Raw genomic sequence first — 21,329 nt, 5'->3', positions numbered from 1 at the left:
GGTTGTGGGGTCACTTCAGAAGGGGTAATGAAGATAAAAAAAAGAACACATATCGTTGAACCTGGCAACTGATGAAAGATTCAATAACGGTGGCTGTTAGTAACATTTAAGTAACATTTTACTTAAATAGATAGAGGTTATGATATTATCTAGGTAGTTAGCCCTTTCTTAAAGGCCTCGGTCTAACCCAACACTTTATGATATGGGGAGAAAATGTGTAACTGAACTGTGAGGAAAACTCTGGAAGGATGGGTTGCTGGTGCCAGAGAGGAGGGGACTGGAAAGTGTGGCAGCTCCTCTTGCCCTGCCGTCTCTTGCCTTGAACCCACTTCCACGTGCCTCAGAGCCTTCGAGCCTCCAGCAACTCCACCATCTGCTCCAGGTGTGAACTTTGCACATGGTGAGCTCACTGAGGTCCAGCCTACTTATCAGCTGTCTTATTCCCCTCTTTCAAAGAAAGGAGCTGCAGTGTCATGAGTACAAACAACTTGCCTGGGTCTACAACCCCAAGGTGACGGTGTCGAGTTGTGATCCCGCGTCTTCAGAGGACCAGCTGGGACCTCTGGGAGACGCAGAGCTGCTGGGGTGCTCTTCACGTGCACTTAATCTGCTGTGTCCACTAAATCTACCCCACTTCTAACACCCCAGTCCCGGGCTCCGTGGGTGCAAAACGTGAGTCTCTGCACCCCTCTTCACATCCCGGGGGGGCTTGAGAATAAGCCAGCAGCCCGGACCTGGGCTCTGTGGCCTGGTCATGACTGCCAGTGGGGGCCTTGCATCTGTGTCCTCAACCCCCAGCCTGGCCCCATTTTGGGGACTTGAACCAACCCACAGTGTCAGTTCCTGCCATAAACAGATTTCAGGGGATAGCAGCACTTCCTCTTGACTCCCAGGCACTTGAAGGCTGCCTGCATCCTCCACTCCTAGGCCTTGCCGGCCTGAGGGCAAGCTCCTTCCATGACCTGCAACTTCAGAAACTAGGCCCTCCTCCTTACTTCCCATCCCCCATTTTGTCAAAGAACCTAGAATGTTTTGTTATGCGAGGAGCCTAGGTTTTGACAAACCCTAGGATTGCTAGTATCTCTTTTTGGAGTGGACTTGAACTGTTTACTACAACTGTGACATGCAGCAAATCATTTTACTGCTCTGAGGCTTTACTTCCTTCTAGCCAGAATGAGCATTAGGCTGGACATGGTGGCTCATTCCTGTAATCCCAGCTCTTTGGGAGACCGAGGCAGGTGGATCACGAGGTCAGGAGTTCAAGACCGGCCTGGCCAAGATGGTGAAACCGGATGTGGTGGTGGGTGCCTGTAATCTCAGCTACTCGGGAGGCTGAGGCAGAGAACTGCTTGAACCCAGGAGGTGGAGGTTGCAGTAAGCCAAAATTGCGCCACTGCGCTCCAGCCTGGATGACAGAGCAAGACTACATCAAAAAACAAAAAAACAAACAAAAAAAACAGAACATTAAATATATGACTTCTTAAAACTGTGTGGATTTTCTCTGCTGTAGGTGAAGACCTCTAGTCTTCATTTTCAACTCATATGCCTCATGCTATTGTTCAAGAATCATCTTTTCTATTCATGTAAGCTATACACACTGATCTTTTAAAAATCTTATTTATTATTTTTTTATTTTTGTAATGGAGTCTCCCTCTGTCACCCAGGCTGGAGTGCAGTGGTGCAATCTCAGTTCACTGCAACCTATGCCTCCCGAGTTCAAGTGATTCCCCTGCCTCAGCCTCCAGAGTAGCTGGGATTACAGGTGTGCACCACCTCACCTGGATAATTTTTGTATTTTTAGCAGAGATGGGGTTTCACCATGTTGTCCAGGCTGGTCTCGAACTCCTGACCTCAGTTGATCCGCCCGACTCAGCCTCCCAGAGTGCTGGGATTACAGGCAAGAGCCACTGCACCCAGCCCTTTTTTTTTAACTTTAAAATCCACTTTTGACACTTTTGTAAAATACCATCAACCTTGTGTACTAAGCTACTGTTGTGACAACCATGATAATTTCCCTCTGAAAATGCTTTGGAGACACGAAATAATAAAAATAACCTTTAAAATGCAATATCACTCTGATTCTATTAGGAAACACATAAGTCACTGGATTTAAACTATGTCAATGCCCTGTACTTTCTGTCAACAGTACAGTAGGTACTGTAACTGTTGGTTAAATGATTATTTTTCATGCTTCCTTTCTCATTTCTGCTTTTTAGATGTTTAAAATGTCTTTGCTTCTTGATAAGCGAATTATTTCCTCCCACATGACCATGAGTCATGACCTTATACTCTTGTTTCAGTACAGGCGAAAGTGTCATTAATTTACTAATGCATTCATTCAGCAAGTAAACTTCTGCAATCCTCCTTTACTCATATACTTTTACAAAAACAAAGAGACCCACAAGCTTTTTGAGTCTTCACAACCCAAAACATGTATTTGAAACTGAAAATTAAATCACTCCATGTTTATAGGCATATTGCTTGACAGAAACATATAAATCATTACCTGGATTTTTTTTTTCTTTGAGATAGCGTCTCGCTCTGTCACCCAGGCTGGAGTGCAGTGGTACAATCTCGGCTCACTGCAACCTCCGCCTCCCGGGTTCAAGCTATTCTCCTGCCTCAGTCTCCTGAGTAGCGCCTCCTGGGTTCAAGCTATTCTCCTGCCTCAGTCTCCTGAGTAGCTGGGATTACAGGCACCCACCACCACACCCGGCTAATTTTTTTTTTTTTTTTTAATTTTTAATTGAGACAGAGTTTCACCGTATTGGCTACGCTAGTCTTGAACTCCTGACCTCTGGTGATCCACCTGCCTCGGCCTTCCAAAGTGCTGGGATTACAGGCGTGAGCCACCGCACCCAGCCTGGATTTTTTTTTTAATCCAACCCAATTCTGTATTTTCCTCTAGAGAGATTGACTCACCAAACCTCTCTCTTTTTCCTGGAAACACAATCAAATTAACTTTCCAGTCACCACTGCATCTAGGTGGGGCCACATGAGTAGTTCTCACCAGTGGAATGTAGTGAAAACGAGATGCTGTCTCTTAGGGACTAAGGAAGCTGTCTTTCCTCTTCTGACATTTGCTGACCGGATGATGCTAGATGATCTTGAGACCCTGTGCTGAAGACTGGAGAACTGCAGGAAAGGAGCCGTGCCTCTGAATTATCGTGTGGAAGACTGCTTGTCTAACCGCTGACGACTGTGAGGTAAGTCATTACGGATCTGGGATTGTCTGATACAGCAGTCAGCAGGCCCTGACTGACACATCCCTCTTACTCTTTAAGTTGAACAAATTAGGGGCTGGAGTGTTCTGGGTAGCGTTGCTATATGGCATGGTGAAAGACGGCACTTCACAGGTGATTTACAACCCTCCTACCATTTACTCTGTATTCATTTCGAATAATATAACCTATAATTTCCTAACCTTCAGCAGAATAGGAAAAAAGGCTCAAAGCCACAAACACACACGTTTCCTTTCAGTGTACCTTTGCTGATCACCCACAGTGGCGAGTTCATGGGCCTGGCAAGACCTCTCCCTATTTGGGCGTTTCGTGAATACAGAAGAATGGACACCCTGGTGTGACTCAACATCAGAATCCAAAACATGGCATCTTTACCTAGCCCTTTTCGCTTCTTTTAGATCATCAATAAACATAATCTGTTTTCTTTCAAAATAACATGGTTATCTAATTCCCTTCATTAGCAGCTAGCAAAAGAGGCCCCCGGCTTCCCGTGACCTCATTCACCGGGTCCCTGAGCTGTTGCAGGCTTTCCCGCTCGCTCTTGCGACAGGCACAATCTCACTTCTTTAATGTAAGGTATGGTTTTTCTGTTGAAATGTGCTTCCTGTTTTCACCTCCGTAACTTACAGGGGTGACTGTCCGGGTCTTCTCTCATCATTCCCAGCCCACTGCCTCTTCATATCCCGTGGTACCTCTGTCTTCAGGAGCCTCCTTCACTACTGTTCCCTGGAAATTTATCTCAGATCATTTCCTTTTAGGTCTATCTCTTCTTTAAGAGAAATAATTTTAAAGTCAAAGCTCCATAATACAGAGATCTGTGTCTCTTTCCCGCCATCTGTTTTCTGAACTTCCCCTCCTGGTTCAAGCCTCTGCAGGATAATTTGAACACAAATCATCGACTGCCAACTGAAATCAAACAAGATAATGTCCAATTTGCCCTTTTTTCTCTCTCATTTGTCCCAATGTTTATATTTCTCTATCAGTCAATGAACAAATCACTTTGGTACACTGTGCCAGTAGCTTTGAGAGGAGAACAGAAGAAATACAAGCAAGCTCACCAGTAACTTATGAGGCTCACTTACATGAAGCCATTCAAGAATAAGACAATAGATGACAGCAGTCACGTGGTGTGTACAGAAAGACAGAAAGTGCGTTCAGACTTGCAGAGGGGAGAGATCAATGTGTGCTACAGCCAAGGAAACATTTAGTAAATATGGAATTTAACCCCTAAGCACTGTCAGGCTAGAGCAATAGGAAGTACAAACATTTCATATGCAGAGAATAACACGAACAAAGGCACAGGAGCAGAAATACAAGTAACAGACTCAGTGGGTCCTGTTCGTTATGCACCTGTCCTGACCCTTGCACCATGCCGGGCCCTTTGCATTCATTGTATCTGATGCTCACAGCAATCCTGAGATTATAAGGTGGATATTTTACAAATATAAGAAGTCAGTTTTAGAGAAGTACTAAATGGCAGAATCAGGATTTCATGTCTGTACTTCATTCACCGTGTAGGAAGGTGAAGGTGGTTAAGGAGGTGCCGCTCTGGGAGCAGAAGGCAGTCACTGGGGCAGATCGGTGGAGCTATGTTACGGAGATCCAGGATGGTCAGTGAGGATGCTGGGCCTCACCTGGTAAGCAACAGGGACTGCCGTAGGTGTTTTAGCACAGAAATAGAACGGCAAACTTTAATCAGACACAATCTGAGTTCGAGGCCATGTTCTGTGTTAGCTGTGTGACTGGGAACCACAGTTAAACCTGCTGAGATTCTGTTTCCTCCTCTGTAAAATGTGTTCAACAGCAACATCAATGTATAGCATTGAAAGGCTTAAATGAGATTATACTAAAGTACCTGAGATATAGTTAGCATTTACTATATGATAGATGTTGTTGCTGTTACTACTACTACCACCACCACCACTGCTGCTGCAACAGTGCTTAAGGATGATAATCTGGAGAAAAACAGCTAACAGATATCTCCTGAAGACATGAAATGAGATGGCATAGATAGATAGATAGATAGATAGATAGATAGATAGATAGATAGAAAGAAAGAAAGATAGGTAGATGATAGGCAGATAGAGATATATGCCATTTGGTTATATATACACAATCAAAACTTGACTCTGGAAATACAGATGAATAAAGGTGAATTAGAGTCTAGTATAAAGAGTGAAGATTGGAGAATGAGGATTGACACATCTGGGATGTCCACAGTTGGGGAGCAGGACACGGGAGAGAGTCAGTGACAGACACAAGGAAAATGCAGAGGAAGAGGTAAGATGGTCACGTAGACCACAGCAGTCAGGTAACAGGAAGGGGTTCCTCAAAGGGCGAGTGAGGTCTACTGTGCCGAGGCGTGCTATGGGGAGAACAGATTAAGGACTAGGAAAAGGCTTCTGCAGTTGGGGCAGTGACAATGTGGAACACAGACTGGGAGGAACCAGGTAGGAGTAAAAGACACTGGCCACAGCCACAGGCACTGCCCATTCATCTGAGGTGTAAGTATACAGAGAGAACTCGGCTGTGGCTTGAAGTAATAGCAAGACAAAGAAGGAGGTTATTTTTAGTTCTTGGAGAGGCCAATACTGCTGATAATCCTGAGTGAGCTTCAGTTCATCCCTACGCCTTACTATGGCACAACTCTTCATCGACTGGTCCCTGAGCCTGCACCCTCTTACGGTGCAGGTTAGTCTTGCACTTAGTCTGGGTTCTGTTAACTCTTGTTTTCTCTTTCAGGTCTCACTGTTGCTACCCCACTCATCAACTTGATCTGTTTGCCCCCAATCCCACCATTTTGGATGACATTATGGATCCTCTGATCTTTAACAAATCCATCCAAGATTGTCTGTTTCTTCTTCTAAGGTGTCGCCAGGAATGAAGATTCTTTCACCTGATTTATTTTTTCTGGTTTAACATGTGTCTGAAAAAATAATAGCAATTATTATTATTATCATTGTAGAATTCATTTCACTCCTCTCAAACACTTTCAAAAAGTCTCTTCATCTCTTCCATTATGATTATACTCAGCTGTTACCCAACTACCCAACTGTATCTTGGGGTTGTGTAATTCTGTCATGAGTTGTACTCAACTGTTATCAAACATATCTTGGAGCATGCACCAGGAACAAAACCCCTGACTCAGCCCACCTTGCAAGTAATTCTTAGACACACACTTTCTCCACAAAGCCTGGCTAGTTGAAGTTCTCTAAATCCCCGCCCCCACCCCCCACCAACCCCGGTTAAGCATAGGACTTCCATGGTTACATCCTATTTATTACTTTCCCAAACATGCTTAATGCATTTCATCTCCAGTTACAAACATTGTCTGCTAATGAACAATGTAGATAGTTACCACGTTGTATAAACAGTTACTTATTTCCCTTCTGTTGTTGGTTTTATCCAATAAACTAGTCCCATCACCTTCCATTTATATCACCTTATCTCATACAGATGAGAAACTGTATGTAATTCAGCCTTCTAAACTGGAGGTAACGCTAGACTGCAGTATCCCTGCACAGTGTCATATTAAAAATGGCGCCCTATAAATTTTTTATGAGTTAATAATGATTGTGATCCTATTCCTATTTTCTACAAGTTCTTCTATTATGGTGGCAATTAAATAGCCTCACTTTCATTTTCTGCAAACCTACTGCAGTCATCATTAACTTTCTTAATTGGCAGTGGCTCTGAATTCCAGTCTTCCAGAGAGTTCCCATAAACAGCCTCTTTCTTTTTTTATTTATTTATTTATTTATTTATTTTTGAGACGGAGTCTCGCTCTGTCCCCCAGGCTGGAGTGCAGTGGCCGGATCTCAGCTCACGGCAAGCTCCGCCTCCCGGGTTCACGCCATTCTCCCGCCTCAGCCTCCCGAGTAGCTGGGACCACAGGCGCCCGCCACCTCGCCCGGCTAATTTTTTGTATTTTTTTTTTTTTAGTAGAGACGGGGTTTCACCGTGTTAGCCAGCATGGTCTCGATCTCCTGACCTCGTGATCCGCCCGTCTCGGCCTCCCAAAGTGCTGGGATTACAGGCTTGAGCCACCGCGCCCGGCCAACAGCCTCTTTCTTAATACTTATATCATAATGTTTTCCTCCTTCCCTTGCATTTCATTCCGCCTTTGGGCAGGAACAGCATCATTTCCTGCTCTTCTGGGGTTTCAACACTGACTTCAAAGCACCCTTGCTCATCTCACTGGGAGACTCTGCAGCCAAGCAGAGATTTGCATGAAGCCCACCCACCCTTCACCAGCACAGGATACATGGACATAACTGCAGTGACTCTTGGCGACTAGTCTCTGTGGTGCACACTCTCCACCCTACCACCAAAAAGGTCCCCAGTACCCTAAAAGGAACTGTGGACTCAAATATCACCTCAAATAAAATGAGGTCTTTCTGAGAGAAAAGAGATGTTGACGCAGGTGATGGGGAGGGGATAGGAGAGAGTTGATATAAAATCAATTATAGGCTCTTATGCTTTCCAAAGAGGGGGATGATTCAGTGATTCCTGGCTAGTCCACAGCCGTATGTCAACTGAGGTTAAAATGCTAATTTGAATTGCAAATCTCTGAAAAGAAGGGGAAAAGCTAAGGAGATAAAATTTAACAGGGTGAGTGCTGAATTTATATTTAAACGAACTCCACAAGTACAAGAAGGCAGAGGCTGGCAATAGTACTTGCTGTCATGTTTAGTTGGCCACTGGTCAGTCTGACACAGCATGGGGTGTGATCATGTAGCAGCTATGAAAAGCTTATGCTGCATAATAATAGTAGTCATACTTTAAAGCGTATTTCAGTTATGAATGCACTCTGACCAGAAAAGTAACTTGCACTAGAGTAGCAAATAGCAAGACGTGTGGAGAAGTGGCGCTCGCTGTGCTTCAGCAGCTCAACAGTGTCTCTACTCTCTCAGCCTCTTCTTTCTGCTTGCCACCTCTCAGTCACAAGACGGCTGCTGCCACCCAGGCTTATATCCAAATTCAAGGCAACAAGAAGGCCATGGAGTGGCCCCTGCCAGGTATGGCCTTTTTCCAGGCATCCCCAGCAGATTTCTCACTGTCTGTAACCACATCCCACAGCGTTCTTTTTTTTTTTTTTTTTTTTTAATACTTTATGTTCTAGGGTACATGTGCACAACGTGCAGGTTTGTTACATATATATGCATGTGCCAAGTTGGTGTGCTGCACCCATTAACTCGTCATTTACATTAGGTATATCTCCTAATGCTATCCCTCCCCGCTCCCTGCACCCCACAACAGGCCCTGGTGTGTGATATTCCCCACTCTGTGTCCAAGTGTTCTCATTGTTCAATTCCCACTATGAGTGAGAACATGCGGTGTTTGGTTTTCTGTTCTTGCAATAGTTTGCTGAGAATGATGGTTCCCAGCTGCATCCATGTCCCTACAAAGGACACGAACTCATCCTTTTTTATGGCTGCATAGTATTCCATGGTGTATATGTGCCACATTTTCTTAATCCAGTCTGTCACTGATGGACATTTGGGTTGGTTCCAAGTCTTTGCTATTGTGAATAGTGCCATAATAAACATATGTGTGCATGTGTCTTTATAGCAGCATGATTTATAATCCTTTGGGTGTATACCCAGTAATGGGATGGCTGGGTCAAATGGTATTTCTAGTTCTAGATCCTTGAAGAATCGCCACACTGTCTTCCACAATGGTTGAACTAGTTTACAGTCCCACCAACAGTGTAAAAGTGTTCCTATTTCTCCACATCCTCTCCACCACCTGTTGTTTCCTGACTTTTTAATGATTGCCATTTTAACTGGTGTGAGACGATACCTCATTTCCCACGGTGTTCTTAGGTGCAAGGCTGGCCTGGAGAGTCAACGCTTGGGTTTTCCTATACCTGCATGGGACGTGGGCAAGAAGGAAGGGAGTTGGGTTTAGGAAACCAGTAGTGCCAGCCCTTTACTTATATCCCATCTGATCCCCGCAGCAACCCTGAGGAGTGGCTATTTATTATCCCTATTGAGCAAATGAAGAAAATCAGAACTGGCAACATCAAGAAAAAATGAGGAAAGACATACATTAGTAAATAATAAAGCCAGGGTTCCAATTCAGATCAGGTTGAATCCAAAATTCCTCTCCCTGCCATTATAATGCATCATAGTGTTTGGGTCATGTGGGCCTGGGAAGGATGAATCATATTCAACTATCCCACCACATTTTTGTCCATTTTTTAAAAACTAAAGTATAACATACATCTTGTTATGTTAATACTGACATCTCGAGAATATTAAATCTTCCAATCCATGAACATAGACTGTTTTTACATTTATTTGGTTTCTTCTTTGATTTATTTCAACAAACCTTTGTAGTTTTCACAGCATAAGTTTTGTACTTCTTTGTTAAATTTAATTCTAAGTATTTTAGTCTTTGTATCTTAAGTGAAATTACTTTCTTAATTTCATTTTTGGTTTGCTCATTGCTACTGTATACAATACAATTAATATTTGTACATTGCTCTTAATCCTGTAACCTTGCCATACCTTATTCATCTTGTTTGTTCTTTGAATATGTGAAACATTTAAAAGATTTTAAAAGACAGAACTATACACAAAGGTATTGTCCTTGTAATTTTATGTCTGATTGGAAGAATTCTCCACAGACTAGCTTCTGGTGGTGCACTTTTCAAACCTTGTTTTTCTCCGCTACCCATACATTTTCATGAGAATTCTGGGTACTAGAAGGTACAGTCATACCACAGTATGACCTCTGGTCCTGGACTTTAGTATCAGTGCTGTTAGTCAGTAAGCCATAGGAGTATTCCTGGAGGTCATTTTCTCACTGGGGTGCCCAGTAATAATTTAACCATATGTTGAAGTTACTGGAAACCACATCATTATAACCTACTCCACCAAAACTAAATGTATCGATAACTCAATTTCCCCTTAATTGGGTCTCCAAAATGCCCACTGACACCTGATGCAAGGGGAAATGTGATGGAGGGGAGGCTGAAGTGAAGGTCCAGCAGACTTAACTAGTTGTAGTAAAGATACTTTACCTCTGAACATTTACGAAACATATGACCATGCGAACACAATTCTGGGTCCCCTCTGGGACTCAGAAGAAGGTGTCAGTGCTAACGAGGGGCTCTAAAAGTGAAAACTTCATTAAATTCATTGCAAATCCGCCTTTCTACTCCAACTCTGAGTTCTGTTCCTTTATTTGCAAAATACAAATAATATTTGCTTTGCCTATTTGAAAGGTTATTGTGATATATAATGAAATTTGTGGTTTTTTAAAAAAAATTTGTATTATTATTTAATGCCTGATTAGAGTTTTTGTGTATTTCATGCATTAGAGTTTTACATGTATTTTCCAGCATTGGCTGTGACAATATCTCTCTTCCCACATTCTCTTCCTATGATAACTTTGACACTCCTCCACTGAGAGCCTGGGTCTTTGCTCCCTCTCTTTGAATTTGGATGTCATCCTGTGACCACAGCAGAAGTGACACTATGACTCCAAAAGCTACGTCATAAATGGCAATACAGCTTTCACCTGGCTCTCTTGAAATCAAACTGCTGTAAGGAAATTCAAACCATAGAGAAGCCCACACAAAGAACAGACAGCTACCTCCAACCTTCCAGTCATGCGAGGGAGCCCATTTGAAAGTGGTCTCTCCAGGTCCCATTAAGCTGACACAGGGTGGAACACAGACAAGCTGTAGACTCACGAGCAAAAGCAATGACTGTTGTTGCTTTAAGCCTTTAGATTTTGGAGTGGTGTATTATGCAGCAACTGATAACTCATACACCATCCCAGCTTTCCAGTGAAGGCCCTCTCCACTCACGCCAAAATGAACTTCTGTTCTGCAATACACTTTGCATTTCCCCCAATATGCCTTTCTCATGCCATCTCTTCCAGAATGTTTTCTGCCCATTGAAATACGACTTGTCCTTAAAGGCCTCTCTCAAATGCTACTTCCTCTCTGAAGCTTCTCACACTGCCCCCGCCAGTTTTCCTATCTCCCTCCTCGAAAATCTTGGAGACCTTTGATTCTATCGTTTATACAGTACTTATTGCCAGGATTGATATTTAGGATATTTATCAACTGACCCAGAAGGGAAGCTTCCTGGATTATCCGTCCTGGGAGCGCCCTCTGCCTTGTGGCAAAGTTGGTTCCACACCTTTTCAGCTCCTCCTCTTCTAGCCTAGAAGCACCTTAAGGGCAGGCTGCCTCATATGTTTTTCCTCCACGCAAAACATAGGTTCTTGCACATAATAAACTTCATACATTATTATTATTATTGAGACAAGTCCTGCTCTTGTCCCCCAGGCTGGAGTGCAATGGCACAGTCTTGGCTCACTGTAACCTCCACCTCCAGGGTTCAAGCAATTCTCCTGCCTCAGCCTCCCGAGTAGCTGGGACTACAGGCACACGCCACCACACCCAGCTAATTTTTGTATTTTTAGTAGAGATGGGGTTTCTCCATGTTGGCCAAGCTGGTGTCAAACTCCTGACCTCAGGTGATCCACCCACCTCGGCCTCCCAAAGTGCGGGGATTACAGGTGTGGGCCACGACACCCAGCCCATACATTATTTTATAAATAATTTGTTGGGACGTAAAGATGGAGAGAAAATACTCACAGGGGAGAAAGAAGATTAAACCTTTAATACTATAAATTACTGAGAAATAAGATCATTTTTCTCAAATTGGGATTCTGAAGTCACAGGATTTTTGATCTGGCAGCTTTTTAGAGATCATTTAATTGGGTCTCACTTTTTTTTTTTTTTTTTTTTTTGAGACGGAGTTTTGCTCTTGTTGCCCAGGCTGGAGTGATCTCAGCTCACTGCAACCTCTGCCTCCTGAGTTCAAGCGATTCTCCTGCCTCAGCCTCCGTAGTAGCTGGGATTACAGGCACGCACCACCATGCCGGCTGATTTTTATATTTTTGGTAGAGACAGCATTTCATCATGTAGGCCAGGCTGGTCTCGAACTCCTGACCTCAGGTGATACGCCTGCCTCGGCCTCCCAAAGTGCTGGGATTACAGGTGCGAGTGACCGTGCCCAGTGATTCTTACATTTTTGTGTGCAAAAGGATCCCTTGAGGAAGATGGGGGAGGGGCATGCAGGTTCTGGAGTCCCCTTCCAGACATTCTGAATGGGCAGATCTGGCTGGGCTGATGCAGTTGCCTCCTTAACAAGCTGCCCACCTGGCGCTGATGTGGGTAGTCTGAGGCCCACAGTGTCAGAAGCCCGGTTTAGTCAGGCTTCTGCATGGTGACTGGTTTGTCCCCTCCTGCAGGAGTCACGTGTCCTCTGAACTGGCCATGGAGCAGAAGAGGCCGCATGGCCAGAAGAAAAGGAAAACTGGTGAGGAGAGCCACAGCTCTGGGGCTGGATTTGAAGGAGAAATCACTGCCTTTCATCCTTGGGTGGTGGTAAAAGCACGTCTTCCTTTGGGGCTGTCCTCAGGTGGGGTGATCTGTTTCTTCACAGTCAGTCATTGTTAATGGTGTGAATCACTCAACTCTGGTTCGACCTCCAACCTTGGCTACCCATTCCCACCACTCCCTCATCTAATTTCACTTGCTCACAGCCCCAGGGCCATGCTGAGATTCCCACCAGTCCCTCCTCTAATTTCACTTGCCCATAGCCCCAGGGCCATGCTGAGATTCTAACACTAGATCATCTACTGCCACCCGTTTTTCCTGCATAAAATTTACCTTGTTCTGAAACCTTCATCTATATAGAAAGAAACCCATGAAGTCTTTCTAGTTTATTTTTCCAGCTTCCGTCTCCCCGTCCCCTAGAATCGTTGACAGAATGAATTAATCTGCGCTGGGATCTGGGTCTCTGGTTGAGGCCTTGGAGCCACCGCCTGTGCCTGTGAGCTCACCCATCATCGCTAACAGGTTGCTCCACAGCCTTTCAGATCTCCATATTTCCCTAACATAAAACCCAAGGGGCCAGGCGCGGTGGCTCATGCCTGTAATCCCAGCACTTTGGGAGGCCGAGGTGGGTGGATCGCTTGAGGTCAGGAGTTCGAGACCAGCCTGGCCTACATGGAGAAACCCCATCTCTACTAAAAATACAAAATTAGCCGGGCGTGGTGGCACGTGCCTGTAATCCCAGCTACTCGGGAGGCTGAGGCAGGAGAATTGCTTGAACCCTGGGGGTGGAGGTTGTGGTGAGCCGAGATCGCACCACTGCACTCCAGTCTGGGTGACAGAGAGAGACTCCATCTCAAAAGAAAACACACACACACACACACACACACACACAAAACCAAGGGACTTCCGGGAATTAAAACACCTCGACCCTTTCATCACCAGTGTCTTCCTCGTCTTAGAGGCAGAAAAGGAAAAAAAGCAGTGGGAAGCAGTAAGAAGCTACCGCTGACTCACTATGAATTACTGCTGACTTTGAATTATTCAGCAGTTGCAGAATAGCCATCTTTTGTTTAAAAAATAATAGGCTTTTCTGAAATGCTTTTTGGTTTTTTTATTTTTATAAATACCTGCCCAGAACAGTCAAGACAAACGACATCTGCTAAGTGACTGAGACCCTGTAGAATTTGTATACTGGCATGGTGTGCAGTTTCGTGCAAGTATAACAACAGAGACAAACAAATCTCTATCATTGCCACAGACTGCTTATAGCAAAATCCCAGAGCTCCTGTCATTGGTCTTTAACAGTTGTGCTTTGTTGATTTTGTTACAACGGGTGCATTTGTGTCAACATTATACAAAGCACTCCTTATCACAAGAGCTAGTTTCACTCTACAACCATACTGTAAGACAGGTATTATTTTAAGATCAAGAAACCAAGGCTCTGAGAGGTTGAGTGACTCACCTAAGATCATGAACTAATAATAAGCAACAGATCAGGGACATGACCTGGGACATTGATGCCAATTCCAGGGCACCTTCCACCGTATCATGTGGCACTTGCTCTACATATGTGCCAGGCAGCACCCACATGGCTTTTGCTCATGAAACAACGTGGACCCAGGCCTACACAGCAGTTGTGAGAAAGTGCCTCCAGCTGGGAGCACATCTGGCCCAGGGCACCAGCTGCCACTCCACGCTCTGAATCCATCCTGGCCTATGCTGAGGCTCCGTTTCCATGGGCTGCTCCCCGCCCATGATGGGGCATGGCAGGGACTCTAAGCAGGCCCCTTCCTGAGAGACATGGGGCTCTTCTGCCTAGAATGTTGTCTCAGCACTTCCCTTCTGCCTTGCTGAACTTTCCCTAGAACAAAGGAGGCCTCCATACAACCTTTCCTCTCCTACGTTTGGAATCAGACTTGCATTGCAGTCTAATGGTCATCCCACTTTTCCCCAGGCCATAGATAAAATCTACGTCCTCTGCTTCTTGGAGGACCCAGATTATCACAGCTTATCTCATTCCTTTGCAACAGATGCCCAGGCAAGCCATCTCTCCAGGCTCAGGAACCTAAAGAAGAATCTGCCCAGATGTGGTGGCTCACACCTGTGATCCCAGCATTTTGGGAGGCTGAGGCAAGAGGATCACTTGAGCCCAGGAGTTGGAGACCAACCTAGGCAATACAGCAAGACTCCCATCTCTACCAAAAAAAAAAAAAAAAGAAATTAGCTGGCTGTGGTGCTGCACATCTGTAATCCCAGCTACTCTAGAGGCTACGGCTGGAGGATCACTTGAGCCCGGGAGTGAGCTATGACCACACCATTGCACTTCAGCCTCAGTGACAGAGCAAGGCCCTGCCTCAAAAAAAAAAAAAAAAAAAGAATAAGATAAAACAAATAATAAAGGAGACCCTAGTGCTCAGGTTCTCTAGTGAAGAGGAAGGCGAAAGATAGAAAGGTCAGACAAACTTGAACATGCATGCCAAGATTGGCCTGGGTCTGCCCGTAGACATGGAGGAATCTTCTGATAGAATGTTAGGCAGGGAAACGGACGCTGCTATGAGCATGTCGGCCTGGGCAGCTTGCGATGGTCAGGAGGAGGTGGCTGCTCCCCAGCAGCGGTGCTTCCAATGAAGCCGCATGTTGCAGTGGAAGACAGGCCATTCCTGTCTGGCCTTCTGCACCGCGCCTAGGCTTCCAAAAGCTGCTATCGTCAAGACCTATTTTTGTTCACCTTTAAACTGCTTGTTACGGGGAGGAGCCAGCCAGCCATGACGCATACTCGTTAAAGAAAGAAGCGCCCATGGTGAGCACTCCTGATAAGAAGAGAGAGCATTCGTCATTGTCTGTATCTGTCATTCGAAGAAGGAATCAATGTCAAAAATCCCACACGTTCTGCTCCTGTGAGTCACCGAGTAAGCCTCCCATTCTCGAGCTCGTTCAGTCACCAAACACATTCTGATCTCCCTGTGCCCAGGCGGTGGGATTCAGAGAAGAAATGCTGCCTAACAGTCAGCACCCAGTGCCAGGAAAACAAGACAAGGGGAGTTGTCGGGGGAGACACCAGGATTAAAGTTGCTTTTACTAAAAAGACATTTTGTTTACCTTGTTAACAAACATATTTACCATGGTACATGGTGGCAATGCTCTCAGTTTTAAAACACAGCAATTATCCTCCAGTGGTCACTAATTAATCCAGGTGTGGCTAGGAACAGCTAGATATTGATGTGTGTGATGATGGCACCTCTATCATCTGGCTGCCATTGCTGGCTGGGGTTCTGTTCTGGGGCTGTGTGCCCAGGGTTTACACCTCACTATCTTACAGCACACTGGAGCTCCCAACAGTCCCCCAAGGTCCGGAGATAACCAATGGGCAGGAGACAAGGGAGGGGTTTAGACATCAAGGAGCCAAGTTCTACAGCATCCTCTAGATCCGGGCTATCGAGCATTTGAAATGCAGCTAAGTCTGAACTGAAATGTGCCATGTGTAAGAAACACAACAGATTTTGAAGACAGCATGAGAAAAAGAAAGTAAAATATCTCAGTAATTTTATATTGGTTACATGTTGAAATAATACTAATTTTTGATATTAGTATTTTTGATATAATTTTGATATATTGGGTTAAATAACAGCTGAGCCGAGACCACACCACTGCACTCCAGCCTGGGCGACAGAGTGAGAATCCATCTCAAAAAAAAAAAAAAGAAAGGATGAGTGAACAAATAGCATCTGCTACTCATTTCTGGTAGGTCAGGAAGCAGTTCTACCCTCTCCTAATCTTAACCTAACACCTGAGAAGGAGGTAGGAGATTTGCAAAAATCCATCTCCCAAATTTGAACTTCAGCCCTGAACTCCCCTGAGGTGTATATCTGATTGCTTACTTGCAAACTCCACTTAGACGAGTAATAGACATCTCAAACTTCACATTTCCAAAACAGAATTTTTTATTTTCCCCTCAAACTGGCTCCTACCTAAGTCTTTTTCATCTTAATAGATGGCACCATGATCCATCTGGTTTTTTTCAGGGCAAATACCTAGAAGTCATTCTTGAGTCCTGTAGTTTCCTACTCTTCTCCCCCATGATCACCACCACCCAGTCCCATTCATTCAAGAAACAGTCCTATTGCTTATGCCTGTAATCCCAGCACTTTGGGAGGCCAAGGCAGGTGGATCACTTGAGGTCAGGAGTTCAAGACCAGCCTGGTCAACATGGTGAAACCCTGTCTCTACTAAAATACATAAAAATGAGCTGGGCATGGTTGTTTGTGCCTGAAATCCCAGCTACTCAGGAGGCTGAGGCAGGAGAATCGCTTGAACCCGGGAGGCAGAGGTTGCAGTGAGCTGAGATCATGCCACTGCACTCCAGCCTGGGTGATAGAGTGAGACTCTGTCTTTAAAAAAAAAAAAAAAAGAAAGAAAGAAAGAAAAGAAAGGAAACTATTGGTTCTATTGCAACATCCATTGCTACTACATCCACTTTTTCCACTGTCACTGTTATCACCTAGGGATAAGCCCCCTCCATCTCTCACATGCATTATTTCTGACTGTCCAGGTGTTGCTGCCACCGCTATCAGAATTCTGTAAGCCATTATTAGCCTTCTGACAAGACAAAAACATGGATGCTGTGAACTGTACAGCAAGATGACTTTGATCCGCATGTAACAGATGCGCTTCCATCCACAGAGACACCACATGGGAGGGAAACAACTGGAGGCAGTCATCTAAATATACAACTGCCTTCGGGCAAGTCTTCACTTGGCTGGTCCAGACAGCAATCTACCCTCTTTATAAAGCCCTCCACAGATGTGAGGTTCACAGACAGGCAGGCCTAGGCTTTGACTCGACCATTCATTGGTTGAATAGCCTTCCCCATGGGGTGGGTACAATAACGAGTACAATAACGACAGCAAGCATCACTTTCCACCCCAGTGCTCTTCCTGCTGCCTTTGGGGACCTCACCAACATCATTCTCCAGTTCAGAAGCAAGCAAAGCAGAACCCTCACCCCCACTTAGAACATACAAAGCAAAAACCAGCCTTCATCTGCAGGATCACCGAAAAATGAGGGAGAAATCAAAGATGATGGAACTACACACAGACACAATCTTGGCATTGAATTTAACAGACTCAAGGAAGAGAATGTGCTTTCACAGAGATATATGGGTGTCAAACATAGGCCAGACTTTGATCCCATAGCCAAAATGCTGGCGGTATCAATAATGAAATGTCTTTTTAGTGGGTTAATCAGGTAAAACATTTTATGCTAAAAGTTTTAGGCAAATTGCATTCTGTGGATAGATGGGTACTAGGTCATCATACTGCGAGCTCCATAAGGTCTCACATTATGTTCAACTCTGTATCCTTTCACAGTCAGGTATAAACACACACTTGCACACTCCAGCACCTGCCACTGTGGCTAGCACATAATAAATGCTCAGTAAATGGTTTCACGTGAATGCATGAAGACCTCTTCAGGAAAGTCTTCATGAAGTTGGCATGAAACTTCCACCTATTAGCTCCAGGGACTTGCAAATGGTAACCACGTATCTAGGAGGCTGAGACAGGGAAGACAAAACTGAGGACCTATCACATAGCAGGTCCCTTACAACCTGCAGTGCTGGCCTTACCTCATTTTCAGATGTAGACATTGAGGCTCAGAGAGATCAGCCACAGAATTAGTAAGAGGTAGAATCAGACCTTGAACTTAGATCTCTACAACTACAAATCCAGTGCCCTTTCTATTCCCCCAGGGGCTCTTAACTGGGGACCCCAGGGAACCCATAGAAAGCATGTGGGAAATGTTTATGAGGAGGGTCTGTATCTTCCATTGCATTCCCATGGTGGTGCATGGCTTCCAAAAGGCTGAGATGTGAGCTCCTGGCTGTATGCAGGCTCTGGGCCGGCGTCAGCCTGCTGCAGGAGAGAAGTAGAGGATGCAAATGGAAGTGGAGCATGGTGGTATGTTGTTCCACTCACAGTTTCAACATCCCTCTGAGCCAATATGCCAACTCTATGGGGTCCTGGGGTCCTGCCCCCATAGGGTATCATAGGGTGACAAATGACCTGATCCAAGTCCCATCCACTGCCCATGGCATTTATAGACATACTCTACTCACATAAACTTAAAATACTGATGTTTGTGAGCATGTGTGTGTGTGTGTGTGTTGGGGTGGGGGTGAGGGGTCCGAAAGACCACGGGGACATGGATAAGACCTGCAATGATTCTCTCTGTTGTGGTGATGTCACTGGGTTGTGATCTAAAAAGGAGAGAAAAGCCAGCAGAGTTCATACCCTAGGGATGCAGTAAGAAACAGCTATTGATAGATTAAATGCTAAATCTAATTTTACTCTGGATCTCTGGGCCACAGGCCTTCTTGGGCATAAGACAGAGATAGAAAACTCTGTTTCCTAAATTTAACAGGTGTTGGCCAGGCACAGTGGCTCATGCCTGTAATCCCAGCACTTTGGGAGGCCAAGACGAGCAGACCACCTGAGGTCAGGAGTTCAAGACCAGCCCAGCCAACATAGTGAAACATTGTCTCTATTAAAAATACAAAAATTAGCCGGGTCTGGTGGCAGGTGCCTGTAATCCTAGGTACTCGGGAGGCTGAGGCACGAGAATCACTTGAACTGGGAGGTGGAGGTTGCAGTGAGCAGAGATTGCCCCACTTCACTCCAGCCTGGGTGACAGAGTGAGACTCAATCTCATAAATAAATAAATACATAAATGTAACAGGTATTTATAGAGTATTTGCTGCTGCCACTAGTCATGGTACTGGGGCAACTCTGTGTAATATAAAGAAATAAGGAAAATTCTTTATGTGTGCATGTTAAGCAAACAAGTCATCACAGTTCAGTGTGACAAGACTAGAAAGATGGCAGGGTGCTGTGGGAGCACCCTCAGAGGAAAGGAAGATGATGCCCAGGGGCATGAGAAGCAGTTCTGTTGGAAGTGATATGTCACTTCAATTAAATAAACACATACCAAGTGCCAGGCACTGTACTGGCTTGGGGGTGGAAAATGTCTAGACACAGAATATCTGCTACCAAAGAGCCCAAAACCAGGCCCACGGAAGCACAAGAAGGACAACCTGCTGCAACAAAGGCAATGTGTGTAAAGTACAGGGCGGCACAGCCCTGGGAGCAACAAACTGTGTGTGTGTCCTAGGGAGAGTGATGTCTGAGTCAGGTTTGGGAGGATAAACATGAATTTACCAGTGTAGAAAGAAACACAGACACAAATGTGATAGTAATAGTATGTACAGAACATTCACCAGGGGCCAAACACTGTACTAAGTGATATTACTGACATTATCTCACAGAGCACTACTACTCAACTCTTTGAGGTAAACACTACTACTCTTAGTACTTGTGCACTCTTAGTACAAATTTCTTCAGACTTTATTATGTACACAGTCAGGATGTGGGTAGATTGCAAAATAGCCAGCAAAATTCTCCTCCTCATACTCATGTGCTTCAGTAGTTCTTTCCCGTACTGAGTCTTGATTTGGTCATGTAGCTTGCTTTAGCCACAGAACCCATCCCTGCTGTAATTCCCCTCTCCAGAAAGACAGAACTCTCTGCAGGTTAAGAGCCAAGGGTCTAGAGCCAGATTGCCTGGATTCGAGCACACAAACATGATGCATGGGGTTTGAAAAGCATTTATACCCTGAGGCTTGTCCCCTTTGCTGTGCTTGGAGCCCTGACACCACTATTTGAACATGCTTGAGCTAGCTTGCTAGGGCAGCCATGTGAAGAACTGAGGAGCCTCAGCAAATAGCCAACCATCAAACATGTAAATGAGGCTATCCCAGAGCACCTGGGCCCAGCTGATCACCAGCTATTGGTGGCTGCAGGATGGAGCCCAAGAGAGACCAGCAGAGGAACCACCCAGCTGAACCTAGCCCAAGTGCCAACCCACGGAATGATGAGCTAATGAATGATTGTGGTGTTAAGCCATTAAGTTTTGGTGTGATTTGTCATATAGCAAAAGCTAATTGATAGAGGGTGCATCTTCCAATGGACATTGTTTTGCAATTAAAGTCAGCAGAAATTCTTTTCTTTATCAAGGCTACATAAATTAATGGTGCATCTTACAATTGGTGATTTAGATTTGATGCAATACAAAGTATAATATTCACTCAGCAGATAAGAAAGATAGAGATTTGACGGTTGCTTGCCTTGGGTCTGAACTAATAAGTAGTGGAATTGGATCCAAGCAGTGTGACTCCAGACTTTTGACTCTTGACCTACAGATAGCTGGAGAGGAAAATGACAAGAACTTGTCGGTGGGGAAAGCAGGGTCGGATTATGAAGCGTGCTTTAGAAACCCTTGCAGAGGTTGAATTTTACTGGTTGGGAATAAGTGGCCAGTTGAGTGAGAAAGGTGAAGTAATTATCATTTCTTTTTGACATTGACTACATACAATCTTCATATCACTTCCAGAAGCAAAAAAAAAAAAAAAAAAATAGAGTGCTGTGGGGATGCAGGGTGGGGTCTGGAAGCCCTGGTTTGTCAGCTGTGTGTTGGGGCAGAACTGCAATGCCGGGAGAGGGCCTGAGCAGTGAGTCTGGGAGAGCTGGAGGCCTCTGACCCAGAAAAGAGAGGGGAAACGCCGGGCAGCTGTGGCCTAAGCAGCTGTGGATTGCTCTCCCTCATGGAGTGGATGAAGCCGGTGGATCAAGTGCATGCTAAAACTAAAAGGGTTGTGGAGAAAGGGACTATGG

At 44.9% G+C, this 21,329-nt stretch overlaps 1 long non-coding RNA gene across 1 annotated transcript; it reads left to right on the top strand.

The window, feature by feature from the left end:
• The first annotated feature begins 12,435 nt into the window (after positions 1-12,435).
• On the top strand, positions 12,436-14,805 carry LOC112625439. Its single transcript, XR_003119591.1, has 2 exons — positions 12,436-12,586; positions 13,005-14,805. It is a non-coding gene; the product is annotated as an uncharacterized LOC112625439 (long non-coding RNA).
• Positions 14,806-21,329: the final 6,524 nt, after the last annotated feature.

This window comes from Theropithecus gelada, chromosome 5, assembly GCF_003255815.1.
Source record: "Theropithecus gelada isolate Dixy chromosome 5, Tgel_1.0, whole genome shotgun sequence".
Lineage (NCBI taxonomy): Eukaryota > Metazoa > Chordata > Mammalia > Primates > Cercopithecidae > Theropithecus > Theropithecus gelada.
This window is presented reverse-complemented; position numbering and strand designations above follow the sequence as displayed.